This window comes from Chrysochloris asiatica, unplaced genomic scaffold, assembly GCF_000296735.1.
Source record: "Chrysochloris asiatica unplaced genomic scaffold, ChrAsi1.0 scaffold00133, whole genome shotgun sequence".
Taxonomy (NCBI): Eukaryota; Metazoa; Chordata; class Mammalia; order Afrosoricida; family Chrysochloridae; genus Chrysochloris; species Chrysochloris asiatica.
Genome location: NW_006408651.1, coordinates 5,353,300 through 5,376,705, shown reverse-complemented (window position 1 = coordinate 5,376,705; position 23,406 = coordinate 5,353,300).

The window sequence follows — 23,406 nt, the reverse complement described above, 5'->3', positions numbered from 1 at the left end:
CATTTTAGCTCACTAATGCCTAAGATATCGATGTTTATGCATTCCATTTCATTTTTGACCACTTCCAATTTTCCCAAATTCATACTTCGTACATTTCATGTTCCAATTTTCAATGGATGTTTACAGCTGTTTCTCTTCATTTGAAGTTGTTGCCCATCAGCAAATGCAGGTTCTGTGCGCTTTTCTCCCCTGAGCTTAACTGTATTCATGTCATTATGGACAACTCTACTTTGAGGAGGCATTTTTTTCCACAGTCGCTTTCTGAGTGCCTTCCCACCTTCCAGCCTTGTATCTGACAATGTTTCTCTGCTATTCATAGAGTTTTCAGTGACTAGCGATTCGGAAGTAGTTTGTCACTCTTTCTTCCTAGTCTGTCTTTATAGGGGCAGAAAATCTCATCAGTCTCCGGAGTGGCTGGTGGGTTTGAACTGCTTACCTTGTGGTTACCAGTCCATTGCTTATCCTATACTGTCAATAGCTTTCCTTCAGTGATGTATATTGTTGTGGTTGTAGTTGTTAAGTGGCCTGGCATTGGGTCTAAGGGTTTCTGAGGAGTGGTTTGTGGGTTTGAACCACCAGCCTTAAAGTTAGCAGTCTGGTGCTTATCCTACAACACCACAGCAGAACTCCAAATAGTGTAGGGTCTATATTTAATAAAAAGAAGTTGCCACACTTCATGCTGCATTGGATTATATTTTACAGAGCTATTCACTAGTTGGAAAAATCAGCAAGCTAAGTGTAAACAAGAGTTTACCTGAGGATAACATGAAGAAGAATGTGGCATCAGGATTGGAGGAAGACTCATTAACAACCTATAATATGTAGATGACACAACCTTGCTTACTGGATGTGAAAATAACTTGAAATACTTATTGATGAAGATCAATAGCCTTCAGTATGGATTGCACCTCAATGTACAAAAATAAATGAAAGCCCTTAAAAATTGGCCTATAAATAACATCATATTAAATGGTGAAAAGATTGAGCTTGTCAAAGACTTCATTTTCCTAGTATCCATAATCAACATTTATGAAAGCAACAGTCAAGAAATCAAAGAACATATTGCATTAGGCAAATCTGCTTCAAAAGACTGCTTTGAATTGTTAAAGAGCCGTGATGCCACTTTGAGGACTAAGGTGGGCATGATGCAGTCCACAATATCTTCAATGACCTCATATTCACATGTAAAAGTTGGACAATGAATAAGGAATATCATATAAGAATCGATGTATTGTTATTAAGGTATTTGTGAGGTACTCTAGGATAAGCATTGGACAGCCAACTGACAGGCTGGTGGTTCAAACTCATCAGTGATTCCTTGGAAACCCTATAGAGGGTTTCTATGGATTAGAATTGACTCATTAGAACTTAGCAACAGCAACACTGGTGAAGCATGTTGATAGTACCATGGACAGTCATAAGAACAAACAAACCTGTTTTGGTAGAAGTACAGTCAGAATACTTCTTAGAAATGGGGATGAAGAGACTTTGCCTTTCATACTTTGGACACATTATCAGGAGGGACCAGTTCCTGGAGAAGGACACCCTGTTGATGCAGTGACAGCAACAATGCACTTAAATATATAACAATTGTGAAGATGGTGCAGGACCACATAGTGTTTTGTTCTATTGTGCATAGGGTTATTATGAGTCAGAGAAGAAATGAGTACAATCTACTTCTGAAAGATAACAGCTACTGAAAACCCTGTGGAATGCAATTCCACTTTGACTTATGGCCTTGCCATGAGTTGGAATTGACATGATGGCAATGTGTGTGTGTTTTAGTATGGTTTATGTAGTGCTTATCCCAGAACAAGACCAGGGGTCAACTGCAGAAGAGACCACCAATTGCTTATGTGCAAGTTCAAGTTGAAGCTGAAGAAAATTAAAGCAAGTCTACAAGAACCAAAGTATGACCTTAAGTATATATAACCAGAATTCAGAGACCATCTCAAGAATAGATTTGACACATCAAATGCTAATGACTGATGACCAGGTTAGTTGTGGGATAATATCTAAGACATCATATACTTGAAGAAAACAAAATGTCATTAAAAGACAGGAAAGAAAGTAAAGACAAGAATAGATGTCAGAAGAGATGGAATCTTGCTCGTGACGTCAAGGACTTCATTCTTCTTGGATCAGTTTTCAGCACTCATGGAAGCAGCAGTCAAGAAATCAAATGATGTATTGCATTAGGCAAATCTGTGCACAAGACCTTTTTAAAGTGTTGAAGAGCAAAGATGTCAGCTTGAGGACTAAGGTGTGCCTGACACAAGCCATGGTATTTTCAATAACCTCATATGCATGCGAAAGTTGGACAGTGAATAAGGAAGACTGTAGAAGAATTGATGATTTTGAGTTATGGTGTTGGAGGAGAATATTGAAAGTACTATGGGCAGCCAAAAGAACCAATAGATCCGTTTTGGAAAAAGTGCAGCCAGAGTGCTCCTTGGAGGCCAAGATGGCTAAACGTCGTCTCTCATACTTTGGACATATTGTCAGGAGGGACAAGTCACTGGAGAAGGATATAATCTTTGGCAAGGTGGAGGGTCAGAGAAAAAGAGGAAGATCCCCAATGAGATGGATTGGCCAAGTGGCAGCATCAATGGACTCAAGCGTGGCAACAGTAGTGAGGTTGGCCCAGGAATAGGCAGTGTCTCGTTCTGCTGTGCATACTGTTGCTATGAGTTGGTACTGACTCGATGGCACCTAACAACAACAACATATGTAAATGGCACAACCTTGCTTGCTGAAAGTGAAGAGGACTTAAAGCACTCACTGATAAAGATCAAAGTCCTTCAGTATACATTATACCTCTATATAATGAAAACAAAAATTCTCATAACTGGACCAATAAACAGCATCATGATTAATGGAGAAAAGATTGAAGCTGTCAGGATTTCATTTTACTTGGATCCACTATTAATGTTTATTAAACATTAGTTGAGACATTAAATGATGTATTGCATTTGGTGAATTTGCTGCAAAATTTTTTTTTTAAAATGTCAAAACAAAGATGTCATTTTGAGGACTAAGGCACACATGACCCAAGCCATGGTAGGTTCAATATGCATGCGAAAGCTGGGCAGTGAGTAATTAGAGAAGAGCTGTAGACCTACTGAATGAAGAAGCAGAGTCATTTGGGATAAAGTGGGGAATAAGCACTTCTGCTTTTCCACATACCCCAGGCTAGGGTAAATGGGCAACATCCAGCCCAGAAATTCCTTAAATTCCTAATATTCCTAGGAAAGTGTAGAGGCTGAGGTTGCCCAGTGTTCTGGGGAAGAGTCAATCTGCCTCTAAGTTGTGTTGCTAAACGCTCATGTTTATACAATATTCTAGCTTTAGTTCATTTTGACTAGGACAATTAAGGAAGACACTGTTGGTCATAACTTCTGTTCATCAGACTCTCAGAACACATCTGTCCCGTACGTCCCCCAGTGTCCACCCATTTCTGAGAGAACCTAGAGAGTGTCCTCAGAACAGAGGAACTTGGGTGGCACTGGAGGTGAGAATATGGCCACAAGAAACAATGATTAAGCTAACTGGACTTATTTTCTGGATGCCAATAATTCCTTTCTTCTCTTTTAAATGAGGCAGTGATGTTATTGTTAAGTGCTGTCAAAAAGGTTCTGACTCATAGCAACTCTGTAGGGTTTCTTAGGAGCAACTGGTGGGTCTGAACCTTATACCTTATGGTTAGCAGTTCAGTATTTATCCTACAGAGCCATATCAAGCAGTGATGTTGCTATCATTGTTGTTATGTGCCATTGAGTCATTCTAATTCATAGTGACACAACAGAATGAAACATTGTCCGGTCCTGCACCAATCTCACAATCATTATTATGCTTGAGTCCATTGCTGCTTCCCCTGTACCAGTTCATCTCATTGGGGTTCTTTCTCTTTTATGCTCATCCTCCACTTTACTAAGCATCATGGCCTTCTTCAGGGACTAGTCACTCCTGATAGTATGTCTGAAGTATGATAGAGAAGGTCTTTCAATCCTTGCTTCTAAGGAGCATTCTGGCTGTACTTCTTCCAAGTTTGTTCTTCTGGAATTGGTTTGTTCTTCTGGAATTCCATGGTACTTGTGATATTCTTCTCAAACACCATAACTCAAATGCATCAATTCTTCAATGGTCTTTTGTATTCATTGTCCAAATTTCAATTGCGTATGAGGTGATTGAAAACACCATGGCTTAGGTCAGGTGCACCTTAGTCCTCAAACTGATATCTTTGCTCTTCAACGCTTTAAAGTTGTCTTGTACAACAGATTTGCCTAATGTAATAGATCATTTTAATTTCTTGATTTCTGCATTCATGAGTGTTGATATTAGATTGAAGCAAAATGAAGTCTTTGACAACTTCAGTCTTTTCTCCATTTACCATGATGTTATTTGTTGGGCCAATGGTGAGGATTTTTGTTCCTTTAAACTGAGGTGAAACCCATACTGATGCCTGTGGTCTTTGATCTTCATCAGTAAGTATTTTAAATCCTCATCCCTTATTGCAAACAAGATTTTATCATCTGCATATCGCAGGTTGTTAATAAGACTTCCTTCAATCTTGATGCCACGTTCGTCTTCATATAATCCAGTTTGTCTGATTATTTGTCAGCATACAGATTGAATAAGTATGGTGAAAGAACACAACCCGGGTGCACACCTTTCCTGATTTTAAACCATTCAATGTCCCATTGTTCTGTTTGAACAACTGCCTTTTGATCTGTGCAGGTTCCTCATGAGCACAATTAAGTGTTACAGAAAAACCATTCTCTGCAATGTTGTCCATAGCTTATTGTGATCCACACAATTGAATGCTTTTGCATAGTTAATAAAACACAGGTAAACATCTTTCCAGTATTCTCTGCTTTCAGCCAAGATCCATTTGACCTTAATTCACGTCCTCTTCTGAATCTGGCTTGAACCTCTGGCATTTCCCTATCAATGTATTTTTGCAGCTGTTTTTGAATCATCTTTAGCATAATTTACTTGTCCGATGATTTCCACATGCTGTTAGCTCACCTGTCTTTGGAACTGGCACAAATATGGTTCTCTTCCAAACAGTTAGCCAGGTAGCTGTCTTTCAGATTTCTTGGCATAGATGAGTGAGTGCTTCCAGTATTGCCTCACTATGTTGAAAGATTTCCATTTGTATTCCATCAATTCCTGGGGACTTGTTCTTTGCCAATGCCTTCAGTGCACTTTGGACTTTTCACTTAAGTACCATTGACTCTTGATCATGTGTTACCTCTTGAAATGGTTGAGCATCAAACACTTCTGTTTGGTACAGTGATAGATGTCTTAATTTTTTTTGGAATGCTTGCAAAGGACTGCAGGGACTGGCAAGGATCTCTATAGACTGGACACTCTTTAAATGGAAGATTTCATCTTGTTGTTGTCGTTAAGTGTCGATGAATCAGTTCTGACTCAAAGTGACCCTGTATAGGATTTCTGAGGAGCAGCTGGTGAGCTTCAACTACCAACCTTGAGATTCACACAACCTTGGAGTTCAGTGTATTAACTCACAGCATCACACCAGGACTTGCAGGCTCAAGTTGAGTTTTTAACAGCTGTTTGGCCTTTGATGGTCCTAACTCGAAAACTGAATCCCAGACAATACCATTGAACCATTACGGAGTGTAGAACTTATACCACATACTCTGGGAGTGATTTTGGGAGGTGTGGTCCTGATCTCCTCCTTAGGCACTGATGCACAAGAGCTGAACTGGGGTGGGTAAGTGTGTGTACATGGTTATGAACAGATTTCTTCCTTTTTATTGTTACTTTCATTTTCAGATTGAGCAGAAATAACCTTGCTGTTGTTAGTTGCTGTTGAGTCAGCTCCAACTCACTGTGACCCAGTATGTAACACCATGAAACATGGCCCTATCCTGTACCATCTTGACATTCATTGATAAAGCTCGATTTCACTGTTATGTTGTTGTTGTTATGTGCCGTGGAGTCGGTTCTGACTCATAGAGAACCTGCACAGGGTTTCTGAGACTGTTAATCTTTACAGGAGCTGAACGCCTCATCTTTCTCCCGTGGAGCAGCTGGTAGTTTCGAACTGCTGACCTTGCACTTTGCAGCCCGATTCGTAACCACTACGCTACCACAGTCCTGTAGCCATTGTGTATTTGGAATGCCTTCCAACCTAGGGATGCCTTCCAACTGACTTGACAGTACTTAACCTAGGGAGCTCAATCCCCCAGCACTGTATCAGAAAACCTTCTGTTGCAAGCCGTAGGGTTTTCCTTGGCTTATCTGCAGAACTAGATGTCCAGGCTTTTCTTCCTTGTTTTTCTGAAACTGGAAAGATCTGCTGAAACTTGCCTGCAATGAGTGACTCTGCTGGTATTTGAAATATTGGTGACACAGATTGCACATTATGGCCACACGCAAGCAACCACAATATGACAAACTTCCATAGGGGAAGTCAAAAGGAAACCGTATGGTTTAGTATTAGTATATTCAAGGCACAATTATTGGGCATCTACCCTGTGTCAGACAGAGACTCCAAGTTTAATAAGGTACTGAACAGGCATTAAATTTAGACTTGCTTTACATTTCTGTCCTCTCTGAGAGAGGTGTCCTGGTGGCACAGTGATTAAGTGCTCAGCTACTAACCAGAAAGTTGGCAGTTTGAAACCACCAGTTCCTCTGCAGGACAAAATGTGGCAAAAAAAAAAAAAAAGCTGGTTTCTGTAAAAATTACAAAATAGGAAACCCTATGGGGAAGTTCTACTCTGTCATATAGTGTCACTATGAGTTCAAATCAATTAAATAGCAATGTGTTTAGTTTAAAAAACTTTTTTTTGTTCCTCACTAGATTCTGCTTGTCAAGTGGAGTATTTTAATTTATTTATCTTGTAGTCCCAACATTTAGCACAGAGCCTAACCTGTGTTGTTGTTAGGTACCATTGAATTGGTTCCAATGCATAGAGACCCAATCTAGAGTAGACTGAAACACTGCTCAGTCCTGCACCATCCTCACAATTGTTATGTTTGATCCCAGTGTTGCTGTCACTGTGTAATTCCATTTTGTTGAGTCTTCCTCTTTTTCTCTCATCTTCCTCTTTACCAAGTATGACTGTCCTTCTCCAGGTATTGGCCCTTCCTGAAAGCATATCCAAAATATGAGAGACGAAAGTCTTGCCATCCTCTCCTCTAAGGAATATCATGGCTGTATTTCTTCCAAAATAGAATTCTTTGTTCTTCTGGCAATCCATGGTACTTTCAGTATTCTTTGTCAATACCATAATTCAAATGCATCAGTTTTTCTCTGGTCTTCATTATCCATTGTCCAACTTTCACATGCATATAAGGCCATTGAAAATACCATGGCTTGGGTCAAGCATATTTTTACAGTGATGTCTTTGCTCTTTAGCATTTTAAAGGTGTCTTTTGCAGCAGATTTGCATAATGCAATAAAGCCTAACCCATAATGGGTACTGGAATCCTGGTGTGGTGATGCGGGTTAATGTTCTAGACTACAGGGCTGGTTTGAATGGCAAGGTTGGCAATTCAAACTTACTACTGCTCCTCAGAAACTCTATACAGGGTTGCTATGAGTCAGAACTGACTTGACAACAACAGCGTAATGAGTACAAAACAAACGTTGAAATGATGTGCAAAGGGAAGTTTGTTTTGAATTTTTCTTTCCTTTTCTCTAGTACCTTTGCTTCATATATACCAATGGACTAACTTCTTCCTATTGAAATACCTGGAACATCTTTCCCCCTGGGCTGGTTGTGTCCCAATGTACCTACTACAGCAAGCATAAGGGGAAACAAACCTTTCACAGCTAGAGTGACTTCTCATTATTATATGTGTCCCATTTTGTTGTTAAGTGCTTTTGAATCATTTCTGCCTCATAGTGATCCTGTATTGGGTTTCCAAGGAGTGGCTGTTGGGTTTGAATTGTCTGCCTGTGGTTAGGACTCCAGTGCTTGTCTTAAAAGCAGGGCATTAGAACTCTATATATCATTATTGTAAAGTGCTGTTGAGTTGGTTCTGACTCATAGCGATCCTGTGTCCCATAGAGGCTGACATTTGCTGTCCTTTTTTTCACTGCTGTATCCCCAGAACCTACAATGACTCCTATGACATAGCAGACTTTCAATAATTATTTGTTGAATGAACACCTAAAATAGAAATGAGGACAATAGATACTAATTTTTGTAGTCAGGTTGGATTAAGCCATGCTGCAGTCAAACATCGAATCTGGAAATCTCAACTGTTGTAACCCATGCATGTTTACTGTTTAATTCTCTTTTGCCCAAAGTCTCTCTAGATTAGTTGCCTTCTCAGTGGCAACTCAAGGGTCTAGTCTGCTCTCATCCTGTCGGTATACACTCTGGAATACGTAGCTTTGGAGTTGTTGTGGTAGAAGAGGAAAAGAGAAAAGGTAGCATACTGGCTCTTAAATGCTTTGAAAATGACACAGGCCACTTTTGCATACAGTCTTTTAGGAGCAAGCCACATTAACTCTACTGGTCAGTGCTAGCTAAGTGGTGCTGTAATATCGTGAGAAAGCAATTGCTGGGGTCTTAGCCTCACTCATGTCTCTTCAGTGCAGCTTCTTAATGCTAATATCTGTGTTTCTTTCCCTGAAGTCTATCTTGGGAAGCCAGAACCTGCTTTGGCTCCAGCACAACAAGATCTGGGAATGCCAGAGAACTTCTTATGTGACCGTGAGATTTAAAGTTTCATAAGATACGTACCAGCGATCAAGGAGTTTATGAAGAAAAAAAAAATTGCTTCTGAGTCAATTCCAACTCAAGACGACTCTATGAGCATCAGAGTAGAAATGTGCTCCATCGGATTTCAATGGCTAATTGTTGGAACGTAGATTGTCAGGCCTTTTTCTGAGGCACTTCAGTTAAAAGTAGCTTTGAACCTTCAATCTTTCAGCTAGCACTTGAATGTATTAGCTATTAATTAGCACCAACCACAACTCCCTGGAGTCTTGATGTGGCGCTGTAGGATAAGCACTGGAATGTAAATCTCAAGGTCAGCAGTTCAAACCCACTAGCTGTCCTTGGAGTCACCTACAGGGTTGCTATGAGTTGGAACTGACTTGGTGACACTTAACAACAACAACCACTGTCAAGGAGTTTATGTTGTTGTTGTCAGGTGCCATCGAGTCAGAACCGACTCATAGCGACCCCATACACAGCAGAACGAAACAATGTCCGATCCTGGGCCAACCTCACTACCGCTGCCACACTTGAGTCCATCAATGATGCCACCTGGCCAATCCATCTTGTTAGGGGTCTTCCTCTTTTTCTCTGACCCTCCACCTTACCCAGCATGACATCCTTCTCCAGGGACTGTTTCCTCCAGACACTATGTCCAAAGTAGGAGAGACAAAGCTTAGCCATCCTGGCCTCCAAGGAGCACTCTGGCTGCACTTCTTCCAAAACAGATCTATTGGTTCTTTTGGCAGTCCATGGCACTTTCAGTATTCTCCTCCAACACCACAACTCAAAGGCATCAATTCTTCTACGATCTTCCTTATTCACTGTCCAAAGGAGTTTATACTCAGCTTAAATTTCCTCTCCATCTCTGCACTAAGATTTCTCAAGGGAAATATTGACTCAACCAATGGCTGTTGTTGTTATGTGCCTTCAAGTAGGCTCCTTTTCATGGAGATCCTGTATAGGGTTTCTGAGGAGTGGCTGTTTACCAGTTCAGTGCTTATCCTACAGCAACACACCAGGAGTTCAATGGCTCCTTGTTGTTGTTAGGTGCCATCGAGTTAATACCAGTTCATAGTAACCTCATGCACAACAGAAAGAAACACTGCCCAGGCCTACTCTAACCTCACAATCGTTGCTACACTGGAGCCCATTGCTGCTGCCACTGTGCCAATCCATCTCTTGGGGGTCTTCCACTTTTTGCTAACCCTCCCCTTTACCATGCATGGTGTCCTTCTCTAAGCACTAGTCCCTCCTGATAATAAGTTCAAAATTTGAGAGACAAAGTGTGGCCATCCTGGTTTGTAAGGAACACGCTAGCTGTACTTCTTCCGACACAGATCTGTTTGTTCTTTTGGCAGTCTAAGGTACTTTCAATATTCTCCTCCAATACCATAACACAAATGCATCAATTCTTCTACAGTCTTCCTTATTTACTTGCACATGCATGTGAGGTTTTTGAAAATAGCATAGCTTGGGTCATCTTTGCTCTTGAACACTTCCAAGATGTCTTGTACATATAGCAGATTTGCTTAATGCAATACGTTGTTTGGTTTCCTGACTGCTGCTTCCATGAGTGTTGATGGCTGATCTGAGTTAAATGAACTCTTTAACATTTTCAGTCTTTTCTCAGTTTAACTTGATGTTATTTATGGGTCCGGTGGTGATTTTGTTTTCTTTACATTGAGGTTCAATGCATATCAATGACTGGTAGAAGTTGGTATGTAAATTCTCAGGTGAGATAACACCAAAGTGCAATTTCTACACTGACTCTCAGAGACCCCAGTTAGATTAAGTTTGAATTGCCCACAGTGGTAACTTGCTTGATAACAAACTGCCTTCTCTCCCTGTATCACTTCCCCAATTTCCTGCCAGTGTTTCAGTTTCCTCTTATAGAAACTGTTGGCTCTTGAATCCTTGTTTTAGGATTTGCTTATGTGGGGACCAACAACTAGGAGAGAGTTAATCAAAATAGTTCTCATTCTTTCATAAGGTGAAGATGTCTATGAGAAAGAGAGTGATAAATAGACAGAGAGAGAGACATGGGGGAAGAGAGAGAGGAGGGGAGAGAGTGGATGGGAGAGAGAGAGGAGGAAGAGGAGGTGAGAGAAAGAGAGAGAGACAGAGAGAGAGAGAGAGAAATGTTGGAGAGAAGAACTTCATGGCAGTTTGGGAAGCATGAACCTGCTTAGCTAGCTGGAATGATGAAAGTGAAAGGAATAAAGGGAATGTAGCTAAGAAAGGCTTTGTAACACTCTGGATAGTTAAGAACATAAAAACCTGGATTCTAATTTGAAAGGACTAGCTACTTGGAGACCTGGGGAGAAGAGAAAAAGAATTTCCAAAAGCTGACTTGTGTGGACATTTCCCAAGAAGTCAACGTGAACCCTTTGGTGACTGTAGCATTCTATTTCTAAACATTTACCTATCAAAGGTATTTGCTTAAGTTAACTGGCAGCCCTGGCTCAAGAGCCGTGACCCCTCTGAATTGCAGTGTAGAATGAAGAGTTCTGGTGAAGGTAAAGTGTGAAGTGGACAAAGCTTGCCTTTGGTGGTTTAGCATCTCTCCTTTCAGCATCTTGTACTCTTTTTTTTTTTTTGGTAACTTCCTATGTTACAGGGTTGCATAAACATAGAGTGCTAAAAGAACTTTATAGCTTATTATCCTAATCAAAACATATTCTTTCCTGAGATATGAATGCGAAAATCAAGAAGTCACATAAATGTTTCAAAATCACTCAGCAATAAATTATGTTGTAGGGCCCAAGCAAAATTAGGCTCTTTTCTACTGCACTACTCTGGGTTTCCTCTTTGACTCTTTGGCAGGGGCTTCATGACATAGAGAAAAAGAATTGGATTTGAAAGTCAGGAGACCTAGGAACAGTCCTAGATATGTCGCTTACACATGGGGCAAACTTGATAAGTCTTTGGGTTCAATAGCAGTGGGTTAAACATTGAGTTGTTCACTGAAAGGCCAGCAGTTCAAACCCATCAGCTGCTCCATGGGAGAAAGATGTGGCAGTCTGTTTCCGTAAAGTTTATAGCATCAGAAACCCTATGGAGCAGTTCTGCTCTATTCTATAGGGTTTCTATAAGCGGAAATTGACTGGGTTTGGGCTTTGAAGATGCTTATCACTGTGTATTATTAATAAAAACAAAAATAGTTAGCAGCCACTTTCCCCTAAGTACTTACTCAGTCACTCTGTTAAATGGATTAGACTGCTCAGAACATGGATTCTGAGTGTGATAGCCTGGGTTCAAATCCCAATTCCACTATTTCCTAGTATAAGAATTTGGACAAGTTATTTAACAAAATTTATTCAAGCTATATTAAGGTACAATTGGTGTGGCACTGTAGGATAAGTACCGGACAGATAACCATAAGGTTGGTAGTTCAAACCCACTAGCCACTCCTTGGAAACCCTATACAGGTTTGCTATGAGTTGGAATGGACTCAGCAGCTCTTAACAACAACAACAGCTATACATATTTAAAATGTATAATTTGTTAAGCTTTGACATATGTTGTTGTTGTTAAGTGCCGTTGAGTCAGTTTTGACCCATAGCGACCCTGTACAGGGTTTCCAAGGGTGTAAATCTTTACGGGAGTAGAAAGCCTCATCTTTCTCCCGCGGAGCGGCTGGCAGTTTTGAACCGCTGACCTTAAGGTTCACAGCCTGATTCGTAACCACTGACATATGTACATGCCCCCAAACCCACAAAACAATTGCCATAAGATAATATACGTAATCTTACACCCCAAAATTGCCTCTTACCCTTTCCTGTACCTTACTCCCTACAGACAACCACTGATCTTCTTCCGTCACTATGGGTTAGCATGCATTTTCTAGAATTTTATGTAAATGGAATCATATAGTATGTACACTTTTTTGGTTTGACTTCTTTTGTTCTGCATAATTATTTTGAGATAACCTGTGTTGTGTCAGTAGTTTATTCTTTTTTATTGCTGAGTGAACCTCCAATTTTTCAGTTAGCAGTTGAGTGTGTTAACCATTTACTATTCCATTGTATGAAAATTCCACAGTTGCTTATCCATTCAAGTGCTGATAAATATGTGGAATGATTGAGTAGAATGATTGAAAGACATGGTAGATATATGTTTAAACTTAAAAGAAACAGAATGTTTTCGAAAATATTTGAGCCATTTTAAATGCTTACCAATGGAGTGTGAGAGTTCCAGTTCCTTCAGATTATTTTCAACACTGGCCAATATGTATATTTATTTATTTTAGGTTTAAAAAAACCTATGTGTTTTAATTTTTATTACTTACTTTTTTTTTTAAGTTTCTAGTGTGAATTGAGTGAAATTTTGTACAGGGCAGATCATCAGTTTTACATTCAACAAATCATATACATTGTTTCATTACAATGATTATAATCCCCTCCATTAGTTAATAGTGTTTCTCTCTATTCATATATAATAATTTAGACCATCAAAGGGCACATTCTGCAAATCTTCAGTTGCTCCCTCTCTCCATGTCCGCATCTCTGGTTTTGCTGCTTCTCTGGAAAAGGTCTTTCATTCCACTTGTGCTCTTCTCCCTTGATGATCCTAGGGTCCTCTGTTTCTGGACTGTAAGATTAACTATTTTCCCATTTTTGTTACAAAACTTCTACCTTTACAATTGTGACAATTATAATTAGTCATGATAACAATTATTCACTATTGAATCATACGAATCTTATCTCTATCTCTTCACCACTTCCATCTAGACAAGATGAAATCTATCCAATGGGGACTCTTTCTTTTCCCCCATACTCTTAAAGTAAACTCACTCTTGAAACCTTGTAAGCCAGTCACTCCGTGCCTTTATTGCCTCCTCATTTTAGGTAGCCAGTGTCTAAGTTGCCCCTCCCTATCTACCTTGTATACAGAGGGGATAGCATTGATACTTGATATGAAGACTCCTTCCCTCTCTTTTGGCATTTTGAGCTAATACCTCCATGAGCAGAGGTTAAGTTCATCAAATTGTAGCATTTTGCCTTCATTTGCTTTATCAAAAATTGTTTTATTTTTTATCTTCCTCTAGTCGAGTTCTGATTGTCAAGCCATTGAGGCTAGGTCAAATGTGTACTGTCTGCAAGTTTGGGTGTTCTTGTGCGTCTCCCCTCACTTCATATCAGCTGGATGCTTCACTGTCAGCTCTAGCCCTCTGTGGCTAAGTCCTTGTCCATGGGCTCAGGGGTCCCCAGGTCTCACTACACTTTGAACCAACCAACCCTTCCTCTTCTCTCTCTCATTCTCAGGTCAACGGGAGTCTATGGAATGTGGTTGAACTCAGCCCATTTCTTCATTGCTGCCTTTCCCCCTCTTCCACTCACCAGTAGATCAATGTGGTTGCCAGCAAGCTTACATCTTGCTTATGTGTTCTCTTTGAATTTCAGTCTGAGAGGATTTGATTGCTTGCCTTGATGGCTTCTGGTGAACAACTTGCTTATTCTTGTCCTAGCCAGTCATGCTGACATTTTTGTTTTGGGTTTTTTTCTGCTGATTGTTCTTTCAAGATGTATCTTCTGTTGCTCTAGCTGTTTCAGGCTGGTCTGCTTGTCCTTTCTAGTGGGAATGTCCCACTTCAGAAGGTTCTGGATGGGGCTCAGGATTTCACCTAAGGTCCTACACACTGCAAAGGCTCTGCATGGCCAATATTTTTAACTGTAGACATTCTAATAGAGTAGTTTGCACTACAGTTTTTTTTTTTTTTTCCTAATTACTAAGTCTTGGTGTGGTGCTATAGGATTAGCACTGGGCTGCTAACTGCAAGGTTGGTGGTTCAAACCCACAGCTGTTCCTTGGAAACTCTATACAGGGTTGCTATGAATCAGAAGCAACTGGATGTCACTTAACAACAACAATGGCTAATGATGCTCAACACCTTTTTGTGTGCGTATTTGCCATTCATTTATCTTCTTTTGACTATTTTAAACATTGGGCTGTTTGGTTTCTTGTTATTGTGTTTGAGAATTATTTATATGCTTTAGATAGCGAATGTTTTAGCTGTATTTTGTATATATTTTCTATGACTTATCTTTCATTTCTTAAAAATGATTTTCACAGTGCAAAAGTTTTAAATTGTTATAAAATTCAATTTGCCAATTTATTCATTTATGCCTCATTCAAAGTTGTGGTTTTCTCATAGCTGTTTAATAGTTTCCAGTTTACCCCTGGGTCTGTCTTTCTTTTTAAGTTAACTCTTATATATGATGCAAGCAAGGAATGGATCAAAGTTCATTTGTTTTGTGCATAGGCACTGGACCACAAGTCAGTGGTATAAACTCACCAGTTATGCACTGAAAACCGTGTACAGGGTCTCTATGACTTCATGGTACTTAATAACAGCATACAACTGTTTAAGTACCATTTGTTATAAAGATAAAAACCAAAGTCCTATCCTTTCTCTGCTGAATTGCCTTTTATACACTTTTGTTAAAAAAAAACACCACCTCAGTTGTCCATATATTTGTGGATCTATTTCTTGACTTTCTATTTTGTTTCCTTACATTTTTTGGTTAATATTTAAGTTAATACTACTTTGTATTAAGTCTTGAAAGCAAGTGCTGGTGGCTGTGTGCCATCTATTCAGTTCCAGTTCATAGCGACCCTTTTTAGGGTTTCTGAGACTGTAAATCCTTGCAGGAGCAGAAAACTTCATCTTTTTACTACAGAATGGCTGGTGGGCTCCAGTCATCAACCTGTGTTTCACAGCCTAGTGCTTATCCTACAGAGCCACTACACTTCCTCAAGTAGTATGAGGGGGCTTCAAAAACTTCATGGAAAATGGAATTTCAAATGGCATTTTTTCCCATATACTTTTTGAAATGCTCTCGTATTAATCCTTCAATATCTTTCTTCTTTTTCTAAACAGTCCTGGTGTGATGTTGTGAGTTAATGTGCTGGACTCATTGGTTCAGGTTCCCCAGCTGCCCTTCAGAAGCTCTGTACAGAGGCACTATGAGTCAGAGTAGACTTGACAGCACTTAACAACAACAATATGAATTTTACAGTTAATTTGATAAATTCTATCAAAAGTCTTCCTGGGACTCTGATTAGAATTGTGTTGAGTTTACAGATCGATTTCAGGAATATTGCCATCTTAATATTGAGTCTTCTGACCCATGAACATGCAAACTGGTAGTTATTTGATAATGAAAGGGGTTACTATCAATAACTCTACTGGGACAAGCAGCATACATTTAGACTGTTCTGAAAACTGGAATAGACAGTCACCCTAAGTAGTGTCCTCTTGTTACTCCATTGATGACATCTCACTGGTGAACAGTGTCCAGAACCCTCATCTAATCCTACCTACCTCAAAATTGATTAAGATGCCAGTAGTTTTAAACACATTCTTAACATAATATAGTTTTAAGCACATTTAGCATAATATATCTGAAAGGGAAACAACAACCTGGCGCCGCTCATCAACCACACCGCACACCAGGTGGCCCATCTAGAGACTTTTATTCAGGTTGAGGAAGAGGAAGGTGACCTCTGCCAGAGAGAGAAGGCAGGAGGCAGAAGAGAAGAGAGAGTCAACGGGAAGGGAGTGGTCTTATATAGGTTCAATAGGAAAGGAGTGGTCATTGCTGGAGTAATTTAGCTCTGGCCTATCAAAAGCCATGTTGCCCTTTAAACTACGAGTCTTGTAGCTTAGGGTGGGGAAACAGACAAAATGGAATTGAAGGGAGAGGAGAGGGAAGAACCCAGAAGGTACAGCCTAAAATGGCGGACCTGATATTGTAACAATATCAATATGGAAATACCTAAATCTTAGTATCCCACTGACCTGATTTTTTTATATGACAAGAGTGACAATGGGTTAAATTAATAAATTTGTGTTTAGTAAGAGCATGTAGCAACATATTATCCTATTAACAAAATCATTTTACTTATTGGCAAATGTATCCAACATGCATTGAATGCTTATGTACAAATAGGAAGAAAAGCTTGGAACTCTACTTATGAAAATCAACCCTTTGGAAATTTCTATGAAAACTAAAGCCCTGTGGACCACAATGGGACAGTGACAGGTAACCAATTAGGGAGATGGCATAGAACTAGGCAGCAATGAATTCTGCTGTGTGTGGGTGAGTTGGGGCTGACTCAGTGATATCTAACAGCAATCACAGTGTGTATCAAGCAGGGAGCTAGGTAACATTCCTTAATATTTCAGGTCTAATTTTGAAGGCAGTGTAGAAGCAAGATGTTTCTAAATAGCTTTCCCTCTAAATTAAATTCTATATCAATTGTAAAGTGCCTAGCACTGCTTCTGGTGCATGCTGGTGGTTATGTGCTGTGGAGTCGGTTCTGACTCATAGCAACCCTGCATAGGGTTTCCAAGACTGTAAATCTTTACCGGAGCAGAAAGCCTCATCTTTCTCTCACAGAGTGGCCAGTAGTTTCAAACTATGGGCCTTGAGTTTACAGTCCGACTCGTCACCACTATGCTACCATAGCTCCTGGTGCATGCTACACCTTCTCTAGGTTTCCTTCCCTTGGAGCACACCAGAGACCTGGACTATTCCTGTGGCTAGGGAATTGCTTACTGGGGAGGGAGAGAAGGATGTGAACCTTGGTCTTCCTATATTCTTTTGGGTGGATCAAAAGCAAAATTCATATGAAGCTGGCAAAAGAAAACTCAAAATACATAGCAGCAGAAAAAGAAAAAAAAAAAAGAGAAGGGATTAGGTCTTCTTGGTATCCTTGCCAACAGTCTTACAAGACACTTGAGGTCATGACTTCCATCGCTCTTTTCTGTCATACACTCAAGGGTCGGGGCTTGGGTGGAGTAAGGAGGGAGGTGTAAACTTTAAGGCCCTTTGCCATTATTGTGAGCAGGAAGTGAAATATCCAGGATGTTATTCATGATTTCTCCCTCTGTTTAGTTCTGCATTGCCATGGATTCATTGTATCTCTTCTGTATTATTTTCTTTTCCTGGGAAGCTCTGACTCCCTTATCTCTGCTGGTTGAGGGTATGTGGCTAAGGAAATCAACGCTTCAGGTTTAGTGTCCACATAAGCTTCTTAAGTCTGTGCTCAAATAAATCTGTCCAAGGCCTCAGATTGCCTTCCTGACCCTCACCAGCTGACAAAAATACATGTTGTGCAGAGCCTGGAACATGGATATGGCTAAATACAGGCCGAGCCCCAGCCCTGGAGAATTCCCCTAAAGAGGCCCTCCAGACGTTCAAAACCTCTCATTAGTATCTGGAACTGTTCATTAATCTGGCAGCACTTCACTTCAAGGCCTGGTGTTTATCTTGAGGTAATTTATGAGTGAGTGAGGATTTTGCATTGTAATAATTGATTGTTGATAGTGTACCAACCTGCTTGATAAATGATTCCTTGCTTCAGTCTGCTGGAATGCAGAGTCAACTAGAGACAAAAAGAGGGAGCCCATGGGCTAGAAAGGTCGGGCTTTAGAGATTACTTTACTCATTTAAAAATATCTACGGAGTACCTTCTGTGGGTCAAACACTGTCTTGATGCTGGGGTTAGTTGTTGTTTTTGTTGTCTTTTGCTGTCTCATGACAACCCCATGTGACAGAGTAGAGCTCTTCATGGGGTTTCCTTGGATATAAGCTTTATGGAAGCAGATTTCCAATCCTTTTCTTCAGCAGTGTGGCGGCTGTGTTAGAAATGGCAATTTTTGGTTACCAACTGAGCACAAACCATTTGTGCCATCGTGGAGCTCTGGGGTCGATATAAATTAAATACACATGATTTCCACAAATGTTTTAATGCCAATTTCATGACAAACCTTGTGCTACCTGAAGGCATTGTGTTAGGCATTGAGATACAGTCACACTCTTAAGGAAACTAGTGTCCTGGACAGGGCGCCTTAACCTTATTTATTTATTTTTATTATGGACCCCTTTGGCAGTTTGGGGAAGACTATGGAAGCCTTCTCCAAATAATGATTTTAAATGCATAAAATAAAGTTCATGCAATTACCAAGGAGGCTAATTATAATAAAATACAGTTGTAGAATATTAAAGTAAACAGTTCAGTGCAGAGCACTAAGTATAGAACATAGAAATCATGGCCCAAATTTTGTCACAGCTCCTTCCTTCTAAGGGAAAGTGCCCCAGTCTCAGCTTCTGCTACCATAGTGTGGTCTGAGCCCACTGTGTCTTTATCTTTCAGCACTACTGAGGAAAGACAGGAAGGCACCTGATCTGAGGCTGACAATTATATATATTTTAAGCAACAGAGAAGGTCTGACTAAGTAGAAATTATTTGGAATTTCACTCTTAGGAGTGTTTAGCAGTATTTATTTTGGCAATTGGCAGGGAACGGAAGCAAAAGTAATGCCAAAAACTATACACCAAGGTAAAGTTGTAGTCTGGAGGTGTCAAGAGCAAGAGCAAGATGAGGTGGGCAAGTGGAATCGATGAACAAGCAGACGCACCTTGGGTGGTGCAAGTAGTTAACTGAAACATGGGCAGTTTGAGACCACACACAGGTGTTTAGGAAAAAAGGCATGGAGATTCACTCCAAAAGATATGCCCTTGAAAACCCTTAGGAGTGCAGCTCTACCACAATACACATGGGGTCACCTTAAGTCAGAATAGACTCCATGACAACTGATGGTTTACGAAGAAATAGAAGATCATTAAGAGTCTGTTGTAGAGAAGCATAAAAGCAGATGAGTGGGTACCATGTGAATTTTGAAATATATACTACAAATGTCCATTTGAAACAAAATGATTATTTTAATTAATATCCAAAAATAAACGAGTGACTAAAATATGATTTAAAAAAAGTAAGTTAGTGGGATTGATGGTAGAGCCTTAGGGTAAAAATCCAGAAGCATTTCTGCCAAGATCCCTAAAATTGCTTTGGATTCAGAACAACCTTTCTATTTGTGTCTCCATTTTTGTTTTTCCCATGGGGCCTGGTTGTTCATCTTTTCCTGAATTGCACTGAAGGTTAACTTCCTGGCTGACATTCCCATTTTCTTTATTACCATGAAAATTCTTACAATAAACCTTCATTTCCTGAGTGAATCTGTTGCTTGTGATCAAAAGAGTCCAATTGAAGCATGCCAGGATGCAGTGATCCCCAAAGGGACAATGAGGGGCCTCTTAGCCTCCAGGAAAGGGTGTGGGCAGGGCAACTTCTGAGCTGGATTTGTCAAAAAGTATCCAGTTAGTTCAAATTTTTGGCAGAAAATTTCATGGTTCATTAAAATATTGCTTCTTTTTCATGTTGGTGACATTTTAATTATATTACCTTCTGTAGTGTTTATAATAAAAACTTTATTTGGTCTATTGGGACAAGGGTTTGGTAAAGGGGAAAATCAATATCAGTTAGCAAAAATAATTCAATTCAGGGTAACTAAAAGTGATGGAATTAATACATAGAGTCACTGTACCAAAAAGGAATGGTCAATGTTCAACCATTTCAAGAGGTAGAATATGATCACAAGCCAAAGGTACTGAAGGAAAAAGTCCAGTGTGCAGTGAAGGCAAAGAACAAGTGTCAGGGCATTGATGGAATAAAAATTGAAATCTTTCAATGAATGGGGCAGTACTGCAGGCACTCACTCATCTATGCCAAGACATTTGGAAGACAGCTATTGGCCGACTGATTAGAAGAGATCCATATTTGTGCCCATTCCAAAGAGAGGTGATCTAACAGAATGTGGAAATCATTGGTCAGTATCATTAATATCACATGCAACAAAAATTTTTCTGAATATAATTTAAAAATAGCTGCAATAGTACATTAATAAGGAAATTCTAGAGATTCAAGCTGAATTCAGACAAGGACACAGAATGAGGGATATCATTGCTGATGTCAAATGGATCTTGGCTGAAAGAAGAGAATACCAGAAAGATGTTTATCTGTGCTAAATTGATTATGCAAAGGCTTCTGACCATGTGGATCTCGACAAACTGTGGACAATGTTATGGCATACAAGGATTCTGGAATATTTAATTGCGCTCCTGAGGAACCTGTACACAGACCAAGAGGCAGTTGTTTGAGCAGAACAAGGATATACGGAAAGGTTTAAAATCAGGAAAGGTGTGCACTAGGGTTGTATTCTTTCATCATACTTATTCAGTTTATATGCTGAGCAAATAACCCAAGAAGCTGGATTATATGCAGAAGAACGTGGCATTGGGATTGGAGGAAGATTCATCAACAACCTGTAATATGCAGATGATACAACCTTGCTTACTGAAAATAAAGAGAACTTAAAGTACTTACTGATGAAGATCAAAGACCACAACCGTCGTTCTGGGTTTCACCTCAATGAAAAGAAAACAAAAATCCTCACCACTGGACCAATAAATAACATCACGATAAATGGAGAAAAGCTAGAAGTTTTCAAAGACCTCATTTTGCTTGGATCCATAATCATCACCGATGGAAGCAGCAGTCAAGAAATCAAACGAGGTATTGCTGTCACAAATCTGCATCACAAGACCTTTTTGAAGTATTCAAGGGTAAAGATGTCAGTTTGAGGTCGAAAGTGAGCCAGGTATTTCCAGTCATCTTATTTGCATGTGAAAATTGGAAGATTGAAGAAGAATTGATGCATTTGGTGTTGGAGAAGAATATTGGGTATACCTCGAACTGCTAAAAAACAAACAAATCTGTACTGGAAAAAGTACAACCAGAATGCTCCTTAGAAGCTGTGATGGCAAGCCTTCATCTCTCATACTTCGGATGCATTATCAGGAGGGACCAGTCACTTGAGAAGGACTGCATGCTAGGTAAAGTGGAGGGTTAGCAAAAAAGAGGAAGACCCTCAACGAGATGGATTGGCAAAGTGGCAGCAGCAGTGGACTCAAGCTAAACAGTGATTGTGAGGATGACACAGGACTGGGCAATGTTTATACTGTTATGTATAAAGCCCTATGAGTTCAAATCAACCTGATGGCACCTAACAACAACAACAACAACAACTGTGGTACTTTGAATTTACTTGCTATGACTATTCTATCCAGTGTCTTCTTAATTCCCACCAAGTGATTGGTTGGCATGCAAATAAAGTATACAGGACTTTCAAGCTGGGATAGGTTAGTTTTGTCGTCCAGCTAAGTTAAAAGGGAGCTATCTCAAAAGCAGAAATGGACAATTTCAGGACCATCAAGAAGGCACAAAGTGAGTGGAGCTTGTGATCCCTACTTAGAAATGTGGTAATAGCAGAGGCTATGGCAGAGGTGGTAGCGTGGAGAGAAAGAGCAGTTGCAGACTCTAGGTCCATGGATTGAGGTAGATGCAAAGGGACCACATGGCTGAGAGGCTGACGATAAGAGTGAGGCATGCCTGCAGTATGGCAGACAAGAGTTGTTCCTGACTAGAGAATGTTGCACCCTGAGTTGGTTTTGATCCTGAATTGTGCCCTGTTCACTTCTCTTAACAATCCCCATAATCATGAGTATTATTATTTGTGTGGCCATTGCAATGGACTTTCAAATCCAGTTGTGAAGCAGACAGTATGTGGGCGGGATGGTTGGTGTCAGAAGAGGGTAAAGCAGGTTGTAGGGGAGAAGCATATCTGACCTCAGCTTCATTAGGAATTGGCCTTGGGCTGGTTTTGAGTTTGATGCTCTTTCCCCCTTGTGAAGCCAGTGGAGTCAGTTCAGACTCATAGTATAGGATTGGAAGCCCTGTGGTGGCAGTTCTACTTTGTCCTTTCAGGTTGCTATGAATTAGGGTTAATTTGAAAGGGATGGGTTGGTTTGAGTTTGGAATCTGGAGCAGACTGCCAGCTCTTTTCTCCTACCCAGTTGGTATTGATCATTTATTAATTGAGTGACTACTGTGTGTCAGGCAAAAGCAAGACAGATGGTCTTCGAAGACCTTAAATTACACAGGACAAGAGAAACAAAAAATAACCAATAAAAACAAACAATCACGTTGTAGAATGTGCTCAGCAAGATATAAATAGAGGGGCATGATAAGATAACAACTAAATAAAGAGCATGCTAAAATAATGTGGATAAGAAAGACATGTCTTTTAGCAGACGAATACCTGCTTGATGCAGCTCGTTAAGAGTTTAGTTTCTAATCGAAATTAAAGGTTGGCTGTTTGCATCCACCCAGAGGAAACTTGGAAGATCGGCACATTGATCACCCAACAGCAGTTAGCTGTAATCAAACACCTTGAGAGAATGAATCACTTGACCTGCGCTCTCTGGACCACAGTTTGGAGTGGAGGTTGGGCACTTAAGGTCAAGTGGTATAATATAGTCCACAAAGAAAATGTTCTACAACCATCTTTGTCACGTAGTAACTGGACTCACAAAAGCTAGTGATCAACTATCGAAGGTACAGTTATTTGTTTCTTCCTGCCTGGAGCAAAGAAGAGTGATGCAAATCTATAATGCATGGAAGCAATTTGTCCAAAGGACTACTGCATCACATGGACCCCAACATCCACAACACTGAGACCCAAAGAAGTGGATGGTGCCTGGCTACACTGCTGACTGTTCTGAAAGAATTACTCTAAGAAGTCCTGGAGAGGATGGGAGAAAAATGTGTATCAAAACTTAAAATAATAAAAAAAGGCCAGGTTTCCTGGTCAGATAGAAACTGTTGACCCTTCAGAGACTATGACTCTTAGTTACCTTTCAGGCCTAGAACTGAACTCACCCAAAAGATGTTGTTATTGTTGTTATGTACCGTGGAGTTGATTCCGACTCATAGCAACCCTGTACAGGGTTTC